The sequence below is a fragment of the Callithrix jacchus genome, chromosome 2 (genome assembly GCF_049354715.1).
Source record: "Callithrix jacchus isolate 240 chromosome 2, calJac240_pri, whole genome shotgun sequence".
Lineage (NCBI taxonomy): Eukaryota > Metazoa > Chordata > Mammalia > Primates > Cebidae > Callithrix > Callithrix jacchus.
In genome coordinates this window covers 3,083,183-3,095,878 of record NC_133503.1, presented here as the reverse complement: position 1 = coordinate 3,095,878, position 12,696 = coordinate 3,083,183, and the positions used below count along the sequence as shown (strand labels likewise).

Below are 12,696 nucleotides of genomic sequence, written 5' to 3'. Positions count from 1 at the left end.
AGCCGAGATTGCACCACTGCACTCCAGCCTGGGTGACAGTGAGACTGTTTCAAAAAGGAGAAGAAAAAAGAAGGAAAGAATAGTGTAACCTCCCTGCTTAATTACTCTCTAGCAATGTCTTTTTTTTTTTTTTTTTTTTTTTTGAGACTTTCTTGTTGTCCAGGCTGGAGTGCAATGGCGCTATCTTGGCTCACCGCACCTCTGCCTTCTGGGTTCAAGTGATTCTCCTGCCTCAGCCTCTCGAGTAGCTGGGATTACAGGCATGTCCCACAGTGCCTGCCTAATTTTGTATTTTTTAGTAGAGACTGGCTTTCTCCATGTTGGTCAGGCTGGTCTTGAACTCCCGGCCTCTGGTAATCCGCCCGCCTCAGCCTCCCAAAGTACTGGGATTACAGGCATGAGCCACCGCGCTTGGCCACAAATGTCTTGGCTGTGTTTAAGCCCTTTGTTCCTCCATATATATTTAAAAATCTACTTGCTTGATTACGTGAAAAATCAGAATAAATTTCCATTGAATCTGTAGGAAACTTGAGGGAGGATTGCCATGTTTACGATGTTAAGCCATTCTATCCACAATACAGTAGACCTCTCCTTTTACTTAGGTCTTCTTCAGTGTCCTTTAATGGTACTATATTTTGTAATGTTCTTCATAAAAGTCTCGTACTTTATTTGATAAATTTATTCAGTACCTTCTTTTCATTGGTGATGTAAATATGTGGGTTGTTTTCATTTATTTGTTTATTTTATGTATTTATTTAGATGGAGTCACTCTGTTGCCCAGGGTGGAGTGCCGTGGTGTAATCTTGGCTCACTGCAACCTCTGCCTTCCAGATTCAAGAGAGTCTCCTGCCTCAGCCTCCCCAGTGGTTGGCATTACAGGTGTGAGTCACCACACCCAGCTAATTTTGTATTTTTAGTAGAGACTGGGTTTTACCATGTTGGCCAGGCTGGTCTCTAACTCCAGACCTCGGGTGATCCACCCACCTTGGCCTTCCAAAGTGCTGGGATTATAGGCATGAGCCACCACACGGTGTAAGCCACTGCACCAGGCCGTGCATTGGTTTTAAATATTCTTTTAGTTGCTGGTGTATACAAATGTAAATGACTTTTGTATATCTATATCCTGCAGCTTTTCTAATGTTTTGTGGTTTTGCCTAGGTTAGGTCTTCTAATAGTAATAAGCAACCTTGGTTTAAAACAGTAGTTCTTATGAGGGGGCAGTTTGCTCCTCAGGGGACATTTGGCAATGTCTGGAGACTCTTTGGTTGTCACAGTTGGGGAAGCGGAAGTGATACCACTGGTCTGTAATAGAAAGAGGCCATGATATTGCTAAGTGTCCCGCAATCACAGGACAGGATTTGTCCAGCCCCAAATGTCAGTTGTGCCCAAGGTTGAGAAGTCAAATTTTAAGGGGAATGCCTTAAACAATATTTTATTATTATGCAGAATTTCAAAAAGTAAAATGGTAAGCAGAATCCGCAGTACCAACAGTTAACCATTGTAGGCCAGCAGTATTAACTCCCTTTCTTCTCCCAACTTCTGCTGAATTATTATTTTAAAACAAATACAAGCTATCACATTACTTCATGTGTAAATCTTTCCCTGTGTGTCACTAAAATAGAGGTTCCCAAATTATAGTTTCAGCATACCTGAAAAATCTTTCAGCCCTTCCCAGGAGATGTCCAAGGTTAAAACTGTTTTCACAGTAATACTGAGATGTTATTTGAATTTTCCTTCTGTTGATGTTTGTGCTGATGCTGCCAAAGAGCTGGTATATAGAACTGTGGATGCCTTAGCACAAATCAAGGCAGTGGCACCAAACTGTACTTAGCAGTCGTTGTACTTGTAGTACTGTCATATTCTCTTCTGCTAAAAAACAAACCAACTAGATTTAACTAAAAATGTCATTCATGGCCGAGCATGGTGACTCATGCCTATAATCCCAGCACTTGGGAAGGCCGAGGCTGGTGGATCACCTGAGGTCGGGAGTTCAAGACCAGCCTGACCAACATGGAGAAACCCCTTCTCTACTAAAAATATAAAATTAGCCAGGGATGGTGGTTCACGCCTGTAATCCCAGCACTTTGGGAGGCCAAGGTGGGTGGATCACCTGAGGTCAGGAGTTTGAAACCACCCTGACCAACGAGGTGAAAGCCTGTCTCTTAAAAAAAAAAAAAAAAAAGGAAGTTAACATCTTTTGCAACCTTATCTCTGAAGTGACATTCTATCACTTTGCCATATTCATTAGAATCAAATTCGTAGGCCCAGCTAAAATCAAGTAGAGGGATTACATAAAGGTAGGAATATCAGGAGTTGCAAACCCTCAGGTGCTATTTTAGAAGCAGTCTTCCAGCCTGCCCTCTGGTCCCCAATGACTCATGTCTCTTGCATCTACCCCTCTTAATTTGTTCCTTCCCCCAGGTCCCCAAAAGTCTCATTCCATTACGTATCAGCTCAAAGTCCAGAATTTTGTCATCTAAATCAGGTCCAGTTGTGAATGAAGTTTATGGGTGAAGTTTCTTTTTTTCTTGAGACAGGGTCTCACTCTGTTGGCCAGGCTAGAGTGCAGTGGTGCAATCATGCCTCACTGAAGCCTCAACCTCCTGGGTTTAAGTGATTCTCCTGCCTCAGCCTCCTGAGTTGCTGGGATTACAGTTGCATATCACCACATCTGGCTAATTTTTTTGGTTTTTAGTGGTGATAGGGATGTTGCCCACGCTGGTTTCATACTCCTGGGCTTAGCCTCCCAAAGTGCTAGGATTACAGGTGTGAGCCACTGCACCTGGCTGAAGTTTCTTAAATATAGTTCCTTGAGTACAGTTCCACTCAATATGAAGAAATGTGATATTAAAGATACAAGTTGCCAGCTGGGTGCGGTGGGTCACACTTGTAATCCCACCACTTGGGGAGGCAGAGGCAGGTGGATCACTTGAGGTTAGGAGTTTGAGACCAGCTTGACCAACAAGGTGAAACCCCGGAAAATGTTAGCAGTTCCTTGATTGGTCTCAAGGTCTAGGTATAATTGTTTATGGTTCTTAGGTCTGCTCTCCTGGCTCTTGATTCCACCTCTGAGTTACTCTTCCTTTTTCATGAAAGATTGCATGTGTTAGCAGCTGTGCAGTGTTTTATCAGGCTGCTTCCTGCCAGTAGAATTTTGAGAGTCTAGTGGCCTCTTTTCATTTTGTACTAAGGCTGGGTTTTTTTGGTCCAACCTGGCAGTGTTGCTGCTGATATAATTTTCTCAAAAACTTTGTAAGTCTTTTGTGAAATTCACTGGCGTTCATTCCATTGGGTAGTAGTCACACCCACAAATCTAAGATACAGTCTGCTTTACTTTGTGCTCTTTCTCACATGGCTGAGGGACAATGTTCTTAAGCTCCCTAGAGGCCTTGTTAAATCGAGAGGACCTGTGAGGCACACTCTTAATTTCATTAAAGAGCACTTTGTATGACAGAATTATTGGGAACCATTTTATAAGTACTCCACCACAGAGGTTGTATTTTGGCAAATTGAAGTAGTCATCTGACTTTCTTTAATCATAAGCTACAAATATAGTAAGCTAAATTAATAGATTTTCTAATGTTTATTTAACTTTGAATTTGTGGGAAAAAACCCAACTTGGTCATGATTTATCATCTGATCATTGTTTTTGGATTTGGTATGCTAATTTTTGGTTTAGAGTTTTTATATCTGTTTCTTGAGTGACACTGACTTATAATTTTCCTTTTTCTTACACTGTGTCTGGTTTTTTTTATACAGTTTTGCTTCCCTTACAAATTACTTTTGATTGTCTTTTCCCCCAAGTTTGGATCACATTTTTCTGGTGCTCTAGATCTGAGTGATTTTGGAGTTATATTTTGTGTCTCCAAGTCTTATTAAAATCCTTGGGAGAATGCTGATTTTGCTTTTGTTTTGGTAGGCAGTCAAGCTGGTTAGGTTCTAAACCACAAGTTTTCTCACTTTCTGTGAATAGTATTTCCAGTATTATTAGTTGAACGATTTTGCTATGCTGCTTTGGGTCTTTCCTATCCACAGACTATTTATGAGTTTGTTTGGTGCTGTAGTGACGGTTTGTATTTTAATTTATTCTCAGAGCCTTTGCTGTACTTCCCTGAATCGCTCTCATGTGTGAGCTAGCTGGTTCATCATGTGCAAAATTACGGGAAACCCTTTCTCTGGCTCTTACTTTTCCTGGATTTCCCACATACTCTCGGGCACCCAGACGCTCCTTTCATTGTTAATCCTAGCCAGAGTTTGGATTTCTTTCAGAGTTTTAGCTGCCTGCAGTCTGTTTCTGTATGGTTAGTACTACTCTTAGGGCAAAGAGCTCAGAGAAAGTGTTAAAAATCATGAGAATGCTTCTTACACTCCTGATACCACTGTGGTCTTTCCCAATTATTTTTGCCTGAAGTGACGGGTTTTGTCCAGAGTTTCTGCTGCTCACATTTGTGCATAGTACGGACTTAGGATTCTAATTTTATTCTAAGGATCTTTATATTTCTCAGAGTTTTGTTTTTTTTTTTCTTTAAGTCTTAGCTTCATAAAGGGTTGCTTTTGGTTTACTTAATTCTGGTTTGGCAAAATTTTCTCTTTAGTGTTTTGAAGATATTATTCCACCATCCACTAGTTGCAGACTGCTGTTGAAAAGTCTGCTCTCGGTACCTGTCAGGCCTTTGTGTCATGTCGTTTCTCTGACCATCTTAAGTTCTTTATCTGTTGTGTTTTTTGTTTTTACTCCTTTGTTTGTGAATACGTGTGGATTTCTTTTTTTGTTTAGCTTGGTAAATGCTCTTCTTGCAAATATGGAAGGTTTTTAAATTATAGTTTTAGTTTCTTTAGACAGTACAGGTCTATTTAAATTATTTCTTCTTAAACGAGCTTTGGTAGTTTGTGTCTTTCAAGTAATTTGTCCATTTCCTCTAAGTTGTTGAATTTACAGGCATAAAGATGTTCATAATCCTCACTATGATTTTCAATCCATAGAATCTGTAGTAATCTGTGGAAGCTTGCTTGTCTGAAATCAGTAATTTTTACTTGGAATATGTTGAGTTCCTTGGATCAGTGAGTTTTATAGTTTATATAAAATTTAAAAAAAATATATGTTTTTTTCCAAAAATTTTTTCTCCTTTCTCCTTTCCTTCAGGACTCCAATTACACATATATAATTGTGTAATTGGATACTGTTTGAAATGTTTCCACAGTTCACTGATTTTTTTCAATTTTATTTTCAAAAATAGACTTGGTTTTTTTATAGCAGTTCTAGATTCATGGCAAAATTGAACAGAAAGTGTAAGGAGTTCCCATATACGACTTACTCACACACATGCACAGCCTACCCCAATATCAGTGTCCTACAGGTATATTTGTTAAAATTGATGAATTTATATTGACACATTATAACCCAAATTCCATAGTTTACATTAGGGTTCACTCTGGCATTGTACATTCTATGGGTTTTGACAAATGTACAGAGGCCATATAGCTACCATTTCATTACCATACAGAATATTTTCACTGCCTAAAAATCCTCTGTATTCCCCGTTTATCCTTCCCTTTTCCAACCCCTGGCAACGACTGATCTTTCAGTCTAGCCATAGTTTAGCCTTTTCCAGAATGTCATAGAGTTGGAATCATACAGTGTGCAACCTTTTTTAGATTGGGCTTTTTTGCTTAGTAATATGCACTTTGCTCCATGTCTTGATAGTTTATTTATTTTTAGTGTTGATGTCAATACAGGTTAAGTATCTTCTCCAAAATGCTTGGGCCAGAAGTGTTTCAACTTTTGGATTTTGAAATATTTGCATATACATGATTAGATAGCTTGGGAATGGGACGCAATTTTAAACATGAAATTCATTTATGCTTCATATTACACCTTATATACACAGCCTCAAGGTGATTTTATACGATATTTTGAATAATTTTGTTAATGAAACAGTGTGTTAAGTACTTATGTGTGGAATTTTCCACTTGTGGAGTCATGTGAAATCATAAAATTTTGTATTTTGGAGCATTTCGGATTTTTGGATTAGGGATACTCAACATGTACTTGAATGACTGTACTCCATAAACTGTGGAATAACTGTTTCAATGTATTTGAGAATTCTAACATCTGTATCATTTGAAATTGATTATGTTCTCATTGTGGGTTATATTTCCCTGTTTATGTGCATGCCTGGTAATATTTGATTGGATGTCAGGTGTTATAAATTGTACTTTTCTGGTTGCTGGATATTTTTGCAGTTGTACAAATATTCTCGAGCTTTGTTCTGGGATGCAGTTCATTTACTTGACCAGTTTGATCTTTGGGAATTTTGTGATTTGTTAGGTGAGTCTGAAGAAATACTTAGTCTATGCCTGATTATTCCCCATTACGGAGTCAAGACCTGGCTGAGTACTCTACCAATATCCAATAAATTATGAGTTTATTCACTCTGGGTGGGAAGAGCAAGCACTATTCCTTATTCTGTGTGCATTCTGGGCACAGTTCCCTGTAAATTCATTCTTTCTGCTAGCACATCTCTAGAATTCTCTCTGTATATAGCTCTCTCCTCTTTGATGCTCTGTCCTGAAAACTCCCGGTAGGACTTTCAGCTCCATTTCTCGACTTGGAATCTGCTGTGCCTGGCCTGGATCTCCCTTCCTGTACCACAGCCTGGAGATTTTCTCAAGGCAATAAGCTGGGGCAGTCATGGGGATCACTTTGTTTCTCATTTCTCAGGGAAACACTGTTCTTCATTGCCCCTAATGTCCAGTGTCTTTAAAATTGTTATGCATGTATGTGTATTGTCTTTTTATTTTTGGTTCTTTCAGGTTGGAGTATCCCACTGGATTACTTTGAAGCCTTTCATTTATAGATATTTCAATATGGTCTTTTGAAAGATAAGCACTCTTTACTTTTTTCTGAAACCTTTTATATTGTCTGAACTCGTCACCTGTGGGCAGCACTGTGGGGCTGTGTTTATGAAACATTTAAAGCTTATGTACTAGTTTGCTTTATTTCCCAGTATATCAGTTTTGTTCAGTAACAGTCATTTGATAGATTAGTGTCCACCTTTAAATTTTTTTTTGTTGTTGTTATTTAGTCTTTATTTCATAATCATAAACTTAACTCTGCAATCCAGCTAGGCATGGAAGGGAACAAGGAAAACATGGAACCCAAAGGGAACTGCAGCGAGAGCACAGATTCTAGGATATTGTGAGCACATGGGGTGGAGGGTGCTCTCCTGAGCTACAGAAGGAATGGTCTGGTGGTTAAGATAAAACACAAGTCAAACTTACTAAAGTTGTCCACAGTCGGCAATGGTGATCTTCTTGCTGGCCTTGCCATTCCTGGACCCAAAGCGCTCCATGGCCTCCACAATATTCATGCCTCTTTCACCTTGCCAGAGACCGCATGCTTGCCATGCAACCACTCAGTCTTGACAGTGCAGATGAAAAACTGGGAACCGTTTGTGTTGGGTCCGGCATTTGCCATGGACAAGATGCTGGGACCTGTATGCTTTAGGATGAAGTTCTCATTATCAAATTTCTCCCCGTGGATGGACTTGCCACCAGTGCCATTATAGCGTGTGAAGTCACCACCCTGACACATAAACCCTGGAATAATTCTGTGAAAGCAGGAACCCTTATAACCAAATCCTTTCTCTCCAGTGCTCAGAGCACGAAAGTTTTCTGCTGTCTTTGGAAACTTGTCTGCAAACAGCTCAAAGGAGACGCAGCCCAAGGGCTCGCCATGGACGGCAATGTGGAAGAACACGGTGGGGTTGACCATGGCTGATACTACAAGGCTCCAGGCGGCGGCGTCTGCAAAGCCTTAAATTTTAAAAAAAATTTTGGGCAGCTGATACTGCCCCAAATTAAAAAATATCTCCTATTTCTTTATGTTATCCTGGATTCAGAGCCATAGAAAACTACCTAGATTTTTTAGGAAAGTCTTCGTGTGCTTGACATTCTGTTTATCATTTTCATATATTTAAAAAATATATTTAATACCTCTATTTTTCCATAAAATATATGTTGTCACATTGGGTTCAAATCTTGGCTTTAACACTTACTGACTGTGGGTCCTTGAATCAGATATTTAGCCTTTGTACGTTTCATTTTCTTCATGTGTAAAATGGTGCTAATAATGGCATTTACTTCATAGGGTTGTTAATAGGTTTAAATGCATTAATAATATGTAAAAAGCCTAGGACAGTATCTAATATAGCACCTAAGTGCTATAAATATGTATTAACTATTATTATTTTTACTATTACCACCATAACTGCATATATTACTGCTAGTGTCCATGCCAGGAGAGCCTTATCTGTTCCCTAGATGGCATATGGATGTGTGTATACAAAGATGAGATGACTGTGTGGTCTTGTGCTGCTCTCTGTGAGTCCTCCTTGATCTCTGGGGTGATAGTATTCCTCTCCACCTGGTCACTGTGTCCTGCTGATAAGTGCTGCTGCATGTAGTTTCTGAATCTTCCTTGGCCTCTGGGGTGATAGTATTCCTCTTCACCTGGTCACTGTGTCCTGCTGATAAGTGCTGTTGCAATAGTGGTCAGTGGATTGCCCAGTGGTGCTCCCTGGTTCACTGGCCCCACGTTGATTCATCCTGACTCTGAGGTTTGGCTGTCATATTCTTGAAGCTCTGGACCTGGACAGTAAGACCTGTAGCCCTCCGTTACTGAAGCTCTTTGCCTCCCCTGGGGCAAAACCCTGTACCTCAGTAATTTTGTTAGCAGAATCCCCAACTCCCTTCCTCTTGTTCCATTGGACATAAAGAAAATTGGGGATGCCTTTTATGCCTTGTGGGAGTCAGAGAACTCTGGATAACTAAATCCATGTCCTCCCTCCTCCTAACCCTTCTATGTTGATGATTCAGCCTCCACCTTTTCATTAAAGGGCATCCTGTATAGCAGTGTCCTCCCAGAACCCCAAATGGGAAATTTAAAGATGCCTGGTTTTTAGATTTTTCTTCAATCTGCATGTCTTTTCCCTTTGGGAACTCTATCCTGAAGAGAGGAGATGAGGACAGACTTGTGTCACTGCTGGTTCCTTCCCACTGTTCTCTGCTCATGTCATGAATACATCAGAAGCCTAGGCTGAGTAGACTTTTCTTTTTCTCTGCCACTTTTCTTTGGGCATAATGGAAGGTGTGATACTGGGAACGAGTAATTTGCTTGCCGATAAGGAAATGTGTTGGGAGATATTTTTTAAAATATCCTTGGCTGGGTGTGGTGGCTCATGCCTGTAATCCCAGCACTTTGGGAGGCTGAGGCGGGTGATCACCTGAGGTCAGGAGTTTGATACTAGCCTGGCCAGTGTGGTGAAACCCTGCCTCTACTAAAAATGCAAAAAAATTAGCCAGGTATGGTGGTGCGCACCTGTAGTCACAGCTACTGGGGAAGCTAAGACATGAGGATCACTTAAATCTGGGCGGCGGAGGTTGTTGTGAGCCCAGATTACTCCACGACACTCCAGCCTTGGTGACAGAGTGAGTCTGTCTCAATTAAAAATAAATAAATAAATAAATAAAATATAATCCATGTTAGATAGGTAAAAGGAAGAAAGAGTATTTTAGGGTAAAGGTGGAGGTGCCAGTTTGGGTAGGAACTCGGGAAGGTTTCATTGAGGACATAGCATCTGAACAATTTCAAGGCCGTTTTGTAGTATTGACAAAATTTAATACTAGGATCAAGATTGCTTGTGCACAGAGACAAAGGATGGCTGTCCTAGGCCCTTTTCTCACCATACTGCAATTAGTACAGTCTGTTTTGCTGAAATGGTGACTGTTTCCGGTCCTAATTGCTCAGTTTCCGTACTAGTCTCTGTAACAACACGTTTATGCTGCTTATCAGTATAGAGTCCTAGTATGTACAGGCTGACAAAAACCCGAGACAACATTTCTTCAAGCAGGCTACCAGCTTCAGAACCATCTGGACCACTTTTTAAATTGCACCTCTGGAACCCACTCCAGTGTCATAATCACTGACAGTTTCATTTGGAATCTGATACTGCTGAATTTATCATGTTATTTGAGGACAAGCACCTTGTCATTGATGTCTTTTTAGCCACACAGCATTGTAAATTCTAAGTAAATGTTTGATAAATTGATTTATTAGGAAGCTAGGAGAGAGGGATTTCAAGTGGTTTAAAAAGTTTTGCTATTTGGGGGTGACATCAGCAAAACTGCCATAGTAAAGAAGTGTAAAATTTTACCATAAGAGCAACAGAAGAACTGGCAAAAGCTGTCAGAATCAACTTTTTCAGAACTCTAGAAATTAGCTGAAGACTTGAAAAAAATGTGAGGAGTGCTTATTCACAAAAATGGCTGAAACTCATAAGAACGGTGAGCGTACCCCAGCCCCATTCCCTGTTCCATGTGTCAGCTGGGGCTGAAATAACAGCCTGTGTTCCCCTACTGGAGGGAGCAGCAGAACAGATCTCATTGGAATTATTTGCTTTGCTTGCATTGTGGATCCCTGAAGAATGACTAAAAACCTTGTCTCTGTTTCTCCTGACTCAGAGCTTGCCTAGTTCTGAGAGCAGGGAGGACAGTAGTTACCAAAAACATTTATAGACAAATAATTTAGTCATTGCCTCCTGAGTCCATAGATAACATTTGGGGCAAACGTTAACAGAACAGAGACTCCAGTGACTGCACATAACAGAGAATACAGATTTTACAGAATTAGTTTTGATAAGTCTTGAAACAACAACAACAAATTCTGGAGAGGGGAGAGAATCTGATTCCCAGAGTTGCCACATTATAAGATTTTAAAATGTCTAGTGTTTAATAAAAAAGTGTAAGATATGGAACAGAGCAAGAAAAAAGCCAGGAATATTTATTGTCCCTCAGGAAGCTCAGACGTTGGAATTTCTGGACAAACACTCTATATCTGCTATTTAAAGTAATTCTTTAAGAGCTAAAGGAAACCATATCTTGAAACAAAAAACAAAAACTAACAGAAAGCTTGAGAACAATGTCTTACCAGTAGAGAACATCAACAAAAAGAGAAGTTATGAACCAAACCAGATAGTCAAGCATGGTAGCGAGGTGAGATCTTTCACCAGTCTAAATCTAGTACTAAAAAAAAAAAAAGGAGGCCTAGTATTATTAGTCCACAGGGAATGAAGTTTAAAACCACAGTGTGATACTGTTCCATATTCACCAGAATGGTTAGTGTTAAATGAATGGACATTACAGAGTAATGGCAAGGATAATGTTGGTAGGAGTTAAACTGGTGCAACCATTTGGGGAACTATGTTATTATGGCTAGTTAGCAAAATATGCCTAGCTTATACCCCTGTAAATCCACTTATACATATATTCCCAACATAAATAAGTTATATACTTTAAAAATTATGCTAAAAAACTTATACAAGAATATTTATAGCAGCAGCATTCATAGTAATAGCTAAAAACTAGAAATGGATCCAACTACCTATTACAGGGGGATGTGTAAATAAAATATGTTATATTCATATAATGAGATATTATTTACCAATAAAGAGAAACCAGTGATATTTGTAACATGATTGAATATCAGAAATATTATACTAAGCATATACAGCCAGATGCAAATAAGTATGTTCTGTAAGTTCAAAAGGAGCTAAAACCAGTCTTTTGTGATAGCAGTTAGAATAGTGGTTATTCTGCGGGGACTGACTGGGAAGCAACACAAAAGAGACTCTTGAGGGCTAGAAATGATCACTCCCCTATCTGGGTGGTAGCTACATACCTGTATACATAAATGTGAGTTACACACTTCAGACAGTATTGCTGTTCTTTAAGATATGTGTCTACTCGATATTATGAAGGATAATTTTTAGGATTCTAAAAAAAATCTTGATTGCTCGTCAATGTTACTCAAATCAAGGATATATAAGATTGTGAAGTTCAATCATCCTAGAAGGAAATTCAATTATAGTTTCATTATTGGTAACTGTTAAAAGCATTAATTAAGATGTAAACAAATTAAACAATTGTCTTTTAAGACATAAACATAAAAATAGGTCTACTGATGAGTCTGTTGATTACCCAATTGCATTTTAGCCAGTATTTAAATATTTGGTCACGCATGTTATTCTTGAAGTCCGGAATGCGCTCAGGGTAATCATTAGCAACATTTAACCAAATTGGTTCTGTTATTTCATGCTGGAGGACCAGAGCAGGATGAGTCAGCAAGGGGACTTTTGAGAAATAAAATGTCAGTGTTTTTGCAACTATTTGTAGGCCATAAAAAAAATCAGATTTGTTCTTGTAAAGAATGCAGGACTGGCCAAACACTATGATGTTGCTACACAGAGAAAATAAAACAACTAGAGACAAAACTACAACAGAGCTGCTTTCATTCCCAACTGCGGAATAAACAGTGAGATATGACCAAGACATGGGGGAGCAAAAGGGTAAACAATGGAGGAGAGAGATTTTTTTTTTTTTTTTTTTTTACCTTATGCTAACTATTAATCTGAAGCTAGAAATGCTGATTTTATCTGAGGAATTAGAAACAGCTTTCCGCGGTTATTCAGCCAGATGCAAACAAGTATATTCTGTAAGTTCAAAAGGAGCTAAAACCAGTCTTGTGATAGCAGTTAGAATAGTGGTTATTCTGCTGGGACTGACTGGGAGGCAACACAAAAGAGACTCGAGGGCTAGAAATGATCACTCCCCTATCAATGTTTGTTGATGTTCGGCAAA

General features: G+C 39.3%; 1 protein-coding gene and 1 pseudogene across 50 annotated transcripts in view; one reads left to right on the top strand and one right to left on the bottom strand.

The window, feature by feature from the left end:
- Nucleotides 1-12,696, top strand: part of TPST1 (tyrosylprotein sulfotransferase 1) — a 281,231-nt gene that overhangs the window by 104,392 nt on the left and 164,143 nt on the right. The window lies entirely within an intron of this gene.
- Nucleotides 7,253-7,815, bottom strand: LOC108588850 (peptidyl-prolyl cis-trans isomerase A pseudogene; annotated as a pseudogene).